At 44.8% G+C, this 13,058-nt stretch overlaps 1 long non-coding RNA gene across 1 annotated transcript in view; it reads right to left on the minus strand.

The window, feature by feature from the left end:
• Positions 1-11,346: 11,346 nt before the first annotated feature.
• Positions 11,347-13,058, minus strand: part of LOC148759134 (uncharacterized) — a 48,980-nt gene continuing 47,268 nt past the window's right edge. The window contains exons 4-5 of the long non-coding RNA XR_016022852.1: positions 12,651-12,760; positions 11,347-12,121 (exon numbers count right to left, since the gene is read on the minus strand). This is a non-coding gene — a long non-coding RNA (uncharacterized LOC148759134). The remainder of the gene's footprint in view (positions 12,122-12,650; positions 12,761-13,058) is intronic.

A 13,058-nucleotide genomic window follows, 5' to 3' on the forward strand; every position in this document is an offset into this window, starting at 1 on the left:
CCTCATTTTCATTCCTGTAACCACTCTGTCAAGTTCGACCACTGCCAGGCGCCTGGCTCATTCCCACGGCCTCCTGGTCAGCTCCCCACCACCGCTACTTGACCCTGTGGAGAGCCGCTGGCTCCCAGAAGCGCAGGGGTATTCTTCCCCGTTCCAAAGCAGGCAGGCACTGCCTTGCCTCCTGACTGCACTCCAGCTTCTTAGCTGGAGACACCGGCGCTCCGCAGCAGGGCTCCACCTGCAGTCCCACACATTTCCACCGGCTCTGGCTCTGGAGACCTGCAGCACCTTCGTTCTGGGCGCCCACACCCCACATCCACCCCTAAAGGCAAATCCGCAGAGATCCACCCCATACCACGCTCCCAACTGCTCACTGCTCGTCTCGGCTGATCTTAGGTTGTTCTCATCCACCCCGGTGTAAGCTCCTGAGGACAGAGACCCGGCCTTCTTCAGCTTTGCTTCCCAGTAACTTGATGGTGGTGACAACACAGAGTTGTCAGCATTTCTCAGTCAGATCTTTTTGGCGGGGACTAATGAGAGAGAAGTGGGCAACGGACAGTGACGAGCTTAGAAAAGATGAACCCCAAATGCCTGGGCTTTCTGTTCTGTGGACATAAAGCCAATGGACACTGGTACCCCTCCTTTCATGATGAACAGAACTGCGGTGTAGGGAGCCCTACAGAAGACCTGGCCCAGCCCTTCAGGCCACAGATGAAAGGCCTTAGAGAAATAAAATGCAGCAGAAGCAGGATTCAAGCCCCAGTTTGCAGGACAAGTCCCTGGGCTCGTGTCACTACGGCAGTCGGACTGCATTGCCACATGGAAAGAGGTATCATCACTCTAGGGCAGGCTGAAGCCAAATTAAAAATCTGTATTCAGTTTATAATGCACAGCGAGTCTTGGTCGTTTACATACTGTGCTATGACTAAGGTTGAGTCCCAAGAAGACTGACTACTCCTTTGCATTAAACACATCGATAGTACTGAGATTCTGAGCTGACCGTTCTTCACTTCAGCAGGCCTTTGTGTAAGTACAAAGTGCACATACGAGAATGTGCTCATGGACTTTCCAACAGCCTGACAGACATCTTTAGCTGGAAATCCTGCCATGTCCCCAAACCACGGTCCATCCAAAGTCAGACTCCTTGTACCAACCAATTGTCAGTCTCTGCTCGTGACCTCTGGTCATGGCCTGCTGCTCCTGCTTCCCCAGGCCTCGAGCCTTTCCTGTTATCACACTTCTGTACCTTCTACCTACAGTCTGTCTCTCACACGTCCCTCTCCTTCCCTCTGCCCACTGCCACTGCCTAACTCAGGCCTTCAGAGCACCCTCACCTGAGGTTTTTTTTTCTAATCTCTCCTAACATGGCTGCCAGATCGCTTAGTCTAAAGTGCCACTTGGAAAAGGCAACAGGCCCTTGCTCTGCAATCTACACTTGCTCTCTGCCTACAAACCCAAGAGCTCCTTGCCTTGACGCTGAAGGCTTCACGGGCCACGGCACAAAGCCCCCTCCTATAGTCTCTGTTCTGTGGCTTCCAGTCACACGCCCGCATTCACCCAGATTCCCAGATGTCCATGGTAAGTCCCCCACTTCTTGTGCCAGTTTTTGCTGACACGTTCCCCTTTCTTATCATGCTCTTTCCCTTATTCCCCAGCCCGAGTCACAGCCACACATCAAACTTCACCCATTCAATTCCTGGTTAAATACCACTTTTTCCATGAAGCCTTCTTTCCTAACCTCCGGAGCCATAGCCTCCTTCCTGCCAGACCGACCTGGATTAGCAGGTTATCTGTGCGGGGTATCTGGCAGCCAGTTTATCTATAACTCTCCCACCCATTGTTTCTCAAAGTGCAGTCTGGCACTGACACAAAAGAAGAAGCAGGCTGTGCCCTCGTCTCTGCGGCTCCAGCCAGGGCAGCCTCAAGGAAACTTGTCAGTCATGTGTGTCTCTGTGTATTAACAACCTGGCTCCCATGTGACCAGGTGGGCATAACAGTACCCGCTGGAGGTTTATTAGAGTGAATTCGATGGATGCTAAGGGCTATTTTCTTCAAAAGCTCTGCCAAAGCCCTGAAAAGTCTGTCGTCAAGAGTTACATCTTTGGGACTTCCGGAAAAATGGCGGCGTGAGGTGAGCCTCTGTAAAGCTCCCCTGGAATTTACAAAGAATCGAACAACAAAAACTCCACAAAGGACTCCCTGCACAGCAGACAGGCAAGACGAAGAGCCCACTACCGACTGAAATCACCTACAGGTGGGAGATTCGCGCGAGTGGAGGGAGAAGGGAAGGGAGAAGTGCGGAGACGGAGCCGCGCGGGCGCAGGACGCAGACCCAGCTCAGTGCGCCGAGCTCGCTGCTTCCCGGAACTACCGCAGCTGCGGGAGAGGGAAGAACTCGGACTGCTAGGGCTCCGCTTATGGCCCACAGGGCAGAGGGGGCAGCATATAACACGGCTGAACCCAACGCTCACGGCAGAGACCTCGGAGAAAAGACTGAGGGAAAAAGGCTGAAAACGGTGGTTTAAGCCCTCACTGCCGAGCAGAGAACGGAGCCTTAGGCACTGAGACCAGCCGCCCCCTCCCACCCCTCCCAGAGCTCGCCCCGCCCCCACCTGCCCGGTGCTAGAAGCGAAACAGTAGCAGTGTCAGATCAAAACAACAGAAAATTTGCTGTTTTAAGAACTGTGGACCGCAAACACAAATTCACAGCCCAACTAGTTCCAGCAAAGGGGAGACAGCTGTGGAAGTAGGACCGGCTGTGGTGGTGGTCGCCGCCATTGCTCTGGGCCACCTCTCACAACTCACCCCGCCCCTGACCCCACCTATCTGGGCGGATCCCTGCAGGAGTAAACAGAACTGCTGAAACATACGGGCTCTGAATCAGGAGCTGGAAGAGCTTTGGAACATGAAAAGCTCTCCGCATACCCACCGGGACACTGCGCCCTGTGACCTAGACGAACTATTAACAGAGGAGAAGCCCGTCTCCCAGGGAATCCCCCCATTGCGTGAGAAGTCGGAATAGTGCAGAGAAAACATAGCACTACTGTGTGGGAGAAGAAAAATAAGTTACAGTTGGAGAAATAATAAAACATTCTACCAACAAGTACTGGAAAACAAAAGAAAGACCGCTCTCTATCAACCTGTTGCAGAAGTCACTCCTGTAGATGTCTAGGAAGAGAAATAGTAAACCAGTAATCGCCATGAATAACCAAGGCAACGAGATAGCTCAGAAAGAAAGTGAAAAATCTCCAGAGAAGGCACTTAAAGATACAGAAATATGTGACTTAAATGACAGAGAATTCAAGATTGCTCTTCTGAAAAAACTCAACGAGATACAAGAAAACACAGATAGGCAGTTAAATGAACTCAGAAACTCAATCAAAGAACAGCATGAGCATTTTACGAAAGAGATTGACATCTTAAAAAAGAACCAAATAGAATTTCTGGAGATTAAGAATTCAATAGAAGAAATTAAGAATGAAATAACCAGCTTAGGTAGTAGAGTTGACCAGATGGAGCAAAGAATCAGTGACATCGAAGATAGAAACCTGGAAATGACACAAATAGAAGAAGAAAGAGACTTGAGACTTAAAAGAAATGAAAGAACTCTACAAGAACTTTCTGACTCCATCAGAAAGAGCAATATAAGAATAATGGGCATACCAGAAGGAGAAGAAAGAAAGAAGGGAACAGAGAATATAGTCAAACAAATTGTCAATGAGAACTTCCCAAATTGTGGACAGAACTGGACCCTCGAATCCAAGAAGCAAATAGAACACCTAGTTACCTCAATCCCAACAGACCTTCTCCAAGGCACATTGTATTGAAGCTGTCTAAAATCAACGACAAAGAAAGAATCCTCAAGGCAGCCAGGGAAAAGAAGACGGTAACTTACAAAGGAAAGCCTATTAGATTATCATCAGATTTTTCAGCAGAAACTCTACAAGCCAGGAAGGAGTGGAACCAAATATTCAAACTATTGAAAGAGAGAAACCATGAGCCAAGAATAATATATCCAGCAAAGATATCCTTTAGATATGAAGGAGGAATAAAGACCTTTCCAGACATACAGAAGCTGAGGGAATTTTCTAATACACGACCTGCACTACAAGAAATACTAAAGGAGGCTATTCGACCACCATCAACAGGGACAATTTGTGGCAACCACAACTCAAAAAGGGGGAGAGTAAAGGCCTGAACCGGAATATGGGAATGGAGAAGGGAAGCATGCTGAAGAAAATGGAATACTCTAAATATCAAACTTTCTTTTACATAAACTTAAGGGTAACCACTCAAAAAAAATCCAGAACTCAAATATATACTGCAAAACAAGAAGAAACAGAGGGAAACATCATAGAATACCACAGAAATAATAGACAACAACAAAAAGGCAAAGAAACAATGGAGACACAGCCTTACCAGAAAACTAAAGATAGAATGACAGGAAATCCTCACATATCAATAATCACCCTAAATGTAAATGGACTGAACTCACCAATACAAAGGCACAGAGTAGCAGATTGGATCAAAAAACTAAACCCAACCATATGCTGTCTCCAAGAGACACACCTCAGCTACAAGGACAAGCATAGACTCAAAGTGAAAGGGTGGAAATTGACACTCCAAGCAAATGGTACCCAGAGAAAATCAGGTGTAGCCATAATGATATCAGATGAAACAGACTTCAAGGTGAAAAAGATAACAAGAGACAAAGATGGACATTTCATAATGGTGAAGGGGACTGTACAACAAGAAGACATAACAGTCATCAATATTTATGCCCCCAATCAGGGAGCACCGAAATACACCAAGCAACTACTAACAGAACTAAAGGGAGAAATTGACCAAAACACAATTATACTAGGGGATTAAATACATCATTGACAGCTATGGATAGATCATCCAAACAGAAAATAAATAACGAAATAGTAGCCCTAAATGACACATTAGATGAAATGGACATAATTGACATTTATAGAGCACTTCATCCTAAAACATCAGACTACACATTCTTTTCTAGTGTACATGGAACATTCTCAAGGATAGACCATATATTGGGACATAAAATCAGTCTCAACAAATTTAAGAAGATTGAAATCATACCATGCATATTCTCTGATCACAAGGCTTTGAAATTGGATATCAACTGTAAAAAGAAAGCGGGGAAAAACACAAATACATGGAGATTAAATAACATACTTTTAAAGAAGGACTGGGTCAAAGAAGAAATTAGAGGAGAGATCAAAAGAAACATAGAAACAAATGACAATGAAAATACATCCTACCAAAATTTTTGGGATGCGGCGAAAGCAGTTTTAAGAGGGAAATTTATCTCATTAATTTATCTCATTACAGGCCTATCTCAAGAAACAAGAAAACTCCCAAATAAATAACCTCAAGTTACACCTTAAAGAACTAGAAAAAGAAGAACAAGTAAAACCCAAGGTCAGCAGAAGAAAGGAAATAACAAAAATTAGAGCAGAACTAAATGAAATAGAGAACAAAAAGACAATAGAAAAAAATTAATATGACAAAGAGCTGGTTCTTTGAAAAGATTAACAAAATTGGCAAACCCTTGGCTAGACTTACTAAGATAAAAAGAGAGAAGACACTGATTAACAAAATCAGAAACGTAAAAGGGGAAGTTATCACGGACACCACAGAAATACAAAGGATCATCCAAGAATACTATGAAGGACTATATGCCACCAAATTCAACAACCTAGAAGAAATGGACAAGTTCTTAGAAACATATAGCCTTCCAAGGCTGAACCATGAAGAACTGGAAAATCTAAACAGACTGATCACCAGTAACGAAATTGAATCAGTCATCCAAAACCTTCCCAAAAGGAAAAGTCCGGGACCAGATGGCTTCACTAGTGAATTCTACCAAACCTTCAAAGAGGATCTAATACCAATTCTGCACAAACTCTTCCAAAAAATTGAAGAAGAGACAGTACTCCCTAACTCATTTTATGAGGCCAACATTACCCTGATACCAAAACCTGGTAAGGACAGCACAAAAAAAGAAAACTACAGACCAATATCTCTAATGAATACCGATGCAAAAATCCTAAATAAAATTCTAGCAAATCGAATACAACAATGCATTAAAAAGATTATTCATCATGACCAAGTGGGGTTCATCCCCGGGGCACAAGGATGGTTCAACATACGCAAATCCATCAATGTGATACATCACATAAACAAAATAAAGGACAAAAATCATATGATTATATCAATTGATGCAGAAAAAGCATGTGACAAGATACAACATCCATTTATGATTAAAACACTTAATAAAATGGGTATAGAAGGAAAATACCTTAACATAATAAAGGCCATATATGACAAGCCCTCTGCTAATCTCATAATTAATGGAGAAAAACTGAAGCCCTTTGCTCTACGTTCAGGAACACGACAGGGATGTCCCCTATCACCTCTGCTTTTCAACATAGTGTTGGAAGTCCTTGCCAGAGCAATCAGGCAAGAAAGAGAAATAAAAGGCATCCAAATTGGGAATGAAGAAGTTAAATTATCACTCTTTGCAGATGACATGATGCTATATATAGAAAACCCTAAAGACTCCACCAAAAAGCTATTAGAAACAATCAACGAATACAGTAAAGTTGCCGGCTACAAAATCAACGCACAAAAGTCCATTGCCTTCCTATATACTAACAATGAAATCTCAGAAAAAGAAATCCAAAAAACAATTCCTTTTGCAATTGCAGCAAAAACAATAAAATACCTAGGAATAAACTTAACCAAGGATGTGAAAGACTTATATGCTGAAAACTATAAGACATTTTTGAAAGAAATTGAAGAAGACACAAAGAAATGGAAAGACATTCCGTGCTCATGGATTGGAAGAATCAGCATAGTTAAAATGGCCATATTACCCAAAGCAATATACAGATTCAATGCAATCCCCATCAAAATCCCAATGGCATATTTTAAAGAAATAGAACAAAAAATCATCAGATTTGTTTGGAACCACAAAAGACCCCGAATAGCCAAAGCAATCTTAAGGAAAAAGAACAATAATGGAGGTATCACACTTCCTGACTTTGGCTTGTACTACAGAGCTACAATAATCAAAACAGCATGGTATTGGCAGAAAAACAGACACATAGACCAATGGAATAGAATTGAGAACCCAGAAATAAAACCACATAAATATGGACAGATAATTTTTGACAAAGAAGCTAAAAACATACAATGGAGCAAAGACAGCCTCTTCAATAAATGGTGCTGGGAGAATTGGATAGCCACGTGCAAAAGAATGAAACTGGACTGCTATTTGTCACCATGTACCAAAGTTAATTCAAAATGGATCAAAGACTTAAGCATAAGACCTGACACAATAAACTACATAGAAGAAAACATAGGTACTAAACTTATGGACCTTGGGTTCAAAGAGCATTTTATGAACTTGACTCCAAAGGCAATGGAAGTAAAAGCTAAAATAAACAAATGGGACTATATGAAACTTAAAAGCTTCTGCACAGCAAAAGAAACCATTGACAAAATAAAGAGGCCACCAACTGAATGGGAGAAGATTTTTGCAAACAGCGCCTCCGATAAGGGGCTAGTATCCAGAATATACAAGGAACTCATGCAACTCAACAACAACAAAACAAACAACCCAATTGAAAAATGGGCAGAGGACTTGAAGAGACATTTCTCCAAAGAGGACATACAAATGGCAAATAGACATATGAAAAAATGCTCAACATCACTAATCATCAGAGAAATGCAAATCAAAACCACAATGAGATATCACCTCACCCCAGTCAGAATGGCTATCATCAACAAGACCAATAGTAACAAGTGTTGGAGAGGCTGTGGAGAAAAAGGAACCCTCATACACTGTTGGTGGGAATGCAGACTGGTGCAGCCGTTATGGAAGGCAGTGTGGAGGTTCCTCAAAGAATTACGAATAGAATTGCCATATGACCCAGCAATCCCTCTCCTGGGTAGCTACTCAAAAAGCCTAAAAACATTTACCCATAAAGACATGTGTGCTCCAATGTTCATTGCAGCTTTATTTACGGTGGCCAAGACATGGAAACAACCAAAATGTCCTTCGATAGAAGAATGGATAAAGAAGTTGTGGTATATATACACAATGGAATACTATTCGGCAGTAAGAAAAGATGATATAGGAACATTTGTGACAACATGGATGGATATTGAGAGAGTAATGCTGAGCGAAACAAGTCAGACAGAAAAAGCAGAGAACCATGTGATTTCACTGATATGTGGTATATAAACCAAAAACTACAAAAGAACAAGACAAACAAATGAGAAACAGAAACTCATAGACACAGACAATAGTTTAGTGGTTACCAGAGGGTAAGGGGGGTGGGGGGTGGGGGGTGGGAGATGAGGGTAAGGGGGACCGAATATATGGTGATGGAAGGAGAACTGACTCTGGGTGATGAACACACAATGGGATTTATAGATGATGTAATACAGAATTGTACACCTGAAATCTATGTAATTTTACTAACAATTGTCACCCCAATAAATTTAATAAAATGAAATTTAAAAAAAAAAAAGAGTTACATCTTTGAACTGTGGTCAGTTATCTTCAGAAAACCACTGTAAAATCTGGTGCTTCAGGGGGTTACACATCGTTAGAATTTGTTAACACTTGAACCTGGAATAATTTATCCAATAGCCAGCCTCTGTGTGACAAAGCCCAAAAGGTGTGAGACGCAGTACAAACATTCGGGTGTCCAGGAGGTGAGAAAGGCTCCCGCCAGCATCCTGGCCCACTGGGAGGTAGCCACCCAGCCAGAGACCAAAGTGAAGAAGTGCTGACATGGGACACTGTGAGCTATTTCTGCCCCTCTACCGTGTCACCCAGACAAGCCCTGAAGACAATGTGTTTTGGGTTCCACAGAGGGGCAGCTACCTAAAGCTAATAAATTAATTCATCGTCATGCCAACTAGGGCTTGGGGAACTCTTGTCTCGATCTCACTTTACTGTCTGCTGTGGGTAACGTGTAACCACTATGTACCTACCTGCAGGACCCCACCTCTATTTCTTCTGCTTCACAGAACTCCAAGCTAATTCTGAGTGAAAACTGAGCCCTAGATGTCTGAAACCTGGTTGGGGTGGCAGAGCAGTAAAGGAATGTACTCAATCAGAACGCGCCCGGAGGTAATTAGCCGTCAGTGGCTGCAGGAGGGAAGCAGACACTCGACACTCCACACTCAGTGACTGGTGCCCTCTGGGACACAGCTCACAGGCACCCTCACTTCCTCAGTCTCACCGCTGATAAGAGCTGATTACTTCTGTCCTCATCAGACTCATGTGGCATTTGTTCATGCTGTGATCCCGCCTGTGTATCCCAATTTTGCGAATTTTCACCTTTTCCATAATCACTAGGAAGAGCTGGATACTGTGGTTGGAGTTTTTTCAGTTCTTACGTCCTAAGTCCTGGGGGAAGAGGTGCTCACAACCCTTTTACAACAGTTTTCCTAAGGTGTAGTGTCCCTACAGAGCTATGCCTGGCGAGCTTTGCTTTGGGTTATGTGTCATTTTGGTCTCTCCGTGGTATCAGACGTGCAGCTTGGGTAGTGGGTTTAAAGAAAGGACGAAAGTGAATAATCTGACACACCGTTTGGGTTTAATGACTTAGAGCTTAGAGAGCAGCTTGAACCCTTGAACAAAACTTACCCTATGCATGCAAGAGTTCATTAACATTTTGTGACTTTTTTGCATCATTATGGAACAAATCTAAAGGTCAGCGAGGCCAGTAACCACGTGTGCATCTGCCTTTCTGCTACCCAACCCATTTACCTAACTAAGAACCAGTCTGCCAGCAGAAGACAAGAGGCAGGGAGGAATCCCATGAACTCATATTAATCCCATGAACGCTTATTAACTGCTGGAAGTGCTGAGAATTCAACTGTGAGTCAAAGGTGTCTGACGGAAAACCCAGTGGGTGAGATTTGTCTTAGACAAATAACTGAAGCGCTTCCTTGAAATAGGTTCTTACAAATCCATATGCAATTATCAATAAGGTCATTATTTCTGATCATTTTTGTGAACTCTTATTAGCACAAAACAACAAATTATCCCCAAATTAATTCTGTTTGGTCTTAGATTGCATCATACTTTACAGCATATCTCCTTTGCCAATTATGATTGACTAATGTCTGGCTTAATTAAGCTAATGTTAAAATCGTCATTCCCAGAACGCATATCAATTAATGGCTGAGATGAGTGACACATAAGCCTTTTTTCTTCAAGATTTTAGAAAGTGTTTTAAAATACAAGATTTTGTTGAGTGTTTAAAACATAAGCTTTTGAAGCAGAAGAGGAAGGAGTAGTTGAGGACTAAAATTTAACCATCAAAAATGCACACAGTGAAACAGCATCATTAAATAAAATTTTAAAACTGACCTCATCTCTTCAAAATGGAAAAAAGTATGTACATACACGGAGTCAACCGCTTTCCTAAATGGCTTCTACTGTGCCACGCAAACCTCCACCATCATGTCCGTAAGTAGAGTCTAAAAAGTTCAGTTGTGTAAAATGCAGAAATCTCATTATTATAAATATAACTAAAAGCAATCTTTTTCAGTCTGAGTGCCCTAGCTGGCACACAAAGTAAATAAAAACAGAGATTGTGCAGTTGGCACTGTCCACAGCTGACCATACACTGGTCTTAGAGACCTGAGGAGTCCAGGCCCTTGGTTGCCTAGCCATCCCCCTCCCTGAATCAGAAGATAAACTTTACACTTTGAGAACAGGACCAGGTGGGATCAGGAGAGGAAGGGAAATCGCAGGATGTCCAAATCCCACTACAGAGGAAACCTTACCTTAGTTGCTCAGTGTAAATGGAGTGGGGGGATGCACAGGGTGTCCCCAAGACGAGGGTTCAGGGTTTATGCTTCACTGGCCATGCTCTTATAAAAAAGAACCTGTGGGGAGTGAGCGCATCTGGGCAGGATGGAAGAAGCAGACCACAGTCCACAAAGATGGGGCGCCACTGACGGCCAGCCTTGGAGCTGTGGTGGGGCCAGGCCCCCATCAGTCGATCAGGAAAATGGATCACTGTAACCCGTTGGCACCAACACCTACAGCAGCTAAGGGATGGCACACCAGCCTGTAATAGGCTCCAGCAGGTCCCACGTCGCCTGCTGCCCATCAGTGGGTGGAGACTTGGGTCACCGAGCTTCCACCCTGCACGGAGCTGGCCTGGGCAGACAGACTGTGGGAGGTCAGGAAACTGCCGAATCTCCGGGGCAACGGCACTTAGGTGACTGCATGTTTGGGGTTTATTTTGTACGATAATATTATTTTTTTAATAAGCCAAAGAATTGTTCAAAATGACTTTATTTTGCAGCTTTACATGGGCTCGAGAAGAACTGTAAGGATGCCCAATCATTCATGTAGCTTTTACAAAGCAACCATGCAAAGCCCTGTGCGGCTGCCACAGAAGACGCTGCCAGTAACCCCTGTGAGACAGCGGTACTGGAAGCATGTGGCCTGACCAAGAGGCAAAAGAGTAGACAAGCAGGAGCAGCGTCTCTACAGGCCATTAGTCTGCATTTGCTGTGTGGGGACAGAGCCCCAGAAAGTAGTTTACAGGTTCTCGGCCTCACGTGGAAGGGTGCTGGCTCGGGTGGTGAATGGCCGTCGGCTGTGGCTGATTGGCCGTCGGCTGTGGCCGGTTAGCCAATTGGCCGCTGGTATAACTGCTGCGGCTACGAAGGATTGCCAAGGAGCCGAGCAGAGCCGAGCAGAGCTGAAGAGAGCGGAAGAGGAGGGCCGAGGAGAGCGGAAGAGGAGAGCCGAGAGAGAGGAACAGAGTCGAGAGAGTGGAGGAGAGTCGTCGGTCGGTCGGTTGGCGGAAAAGCGGACGGCAGGTCGGCGTCCGGTGGGCCCAGCCTCCAGTGAGACCATAGTGGTATGACTCCCCTACCTATGGCTCCGTGGGTGTTCCTTTTCGGCCTCACCATGTCCTGTGTTCTTATGTGGGGAGCGGGAGCAGAGACCCCGCAGGCCACCCCGCCTGAAAGATGGCGCGGCGAGAAGGCCTCTGTGCACGACAAATGGCGCAGCGAGCAGGGTCTCCCGCACGACATGCTGTCAACACACCTGATGAACAGTATGTGGATAAGGCACCCCGTATTTTCCAAAAAGTCTGCTTCGAAAAGCTCCTTGCCCACCCACACCTCATGCTGCCTCCATCCTCCTAGAGCAGGAGGCAGGCCTCTGGTCTGCCAGCTGCACCTCCAGGGCCCCATCCCCTTTCTCGGGTGCCACACAGCGGTGCTTCCCCACCTGGTGAGGCCTCGCACATCAGCATGAGAAGACGTTGGACGTCACACTCTTTGAGTGGATTCCTGACAGATTTGTCTGGTTCATGCTCTTTCTGGGCTCCCTCGTGTCCCCAGTTTGGGGACAGGCTGGTACATCTCAGAGCCCCTTTCTAGATTCATGAGTAGGGAAAGCCTCATCTCTTGGCCTCAGACTCAATGCCAAAACCAAGGCTAGAGCCCTCTTGAGAATGTGACCTGAGATGGGGGAGACCACGACAACGCATACAGTTCACGAGGCCACTGTCTGACCCACACCCCCAGATGCCCACACTAATGCAGGCAGTGCTGCAGTTAGTCTCACCCACCTGGCTGTCCCAAGCAGCTTGCCCCATCCCTCTGGTCCCTCGTAGCATCCGTTTTTTCCAAGTCCGCAGCCTCACCAGGGGCTTCACACACTCTCTCAGTGGTCTCAGACCTTGGGAAGAAAAGCAATGCATGCAAATCCAGTTAGGACAAAGTGGATGTAGTAAGTGCCACTGGGCAATGTGTTTCTGAGGAAGGTGAAGAATGAGGAAGTTAGTTTAGGAAATTCACCAAACCTTCCGAATATGATCTCCAGCCATATTCACTAATGGTGAAGCTGTGTTCACGAGACCCTACTCTACCCGCTCTCACTCAGAGGTACTGCTGTCTTTTCCCTCTGACCAGTGGTCCTCCACGAAACTAATGAAGCTATTCTTAACACGTTGCGTACGGATCACGAGAATCTTCAT

The sequence above is a fragment of the Rhinolophus sinicus genome, chromosome 1 (assembly GCF_057876585.1).
Source record: "Rhinolophus sinicus isolate RSI-liver-muscle chromosome 1, RSI-T2T, whole genome shotgun sequence".
Lineage (NCBI taxonomy): Eukaryota > Metazoa > Chordata > Mammalia > Chiroptera > Rhinolophidae > Rhinolophus > Rhinolophus sinicus.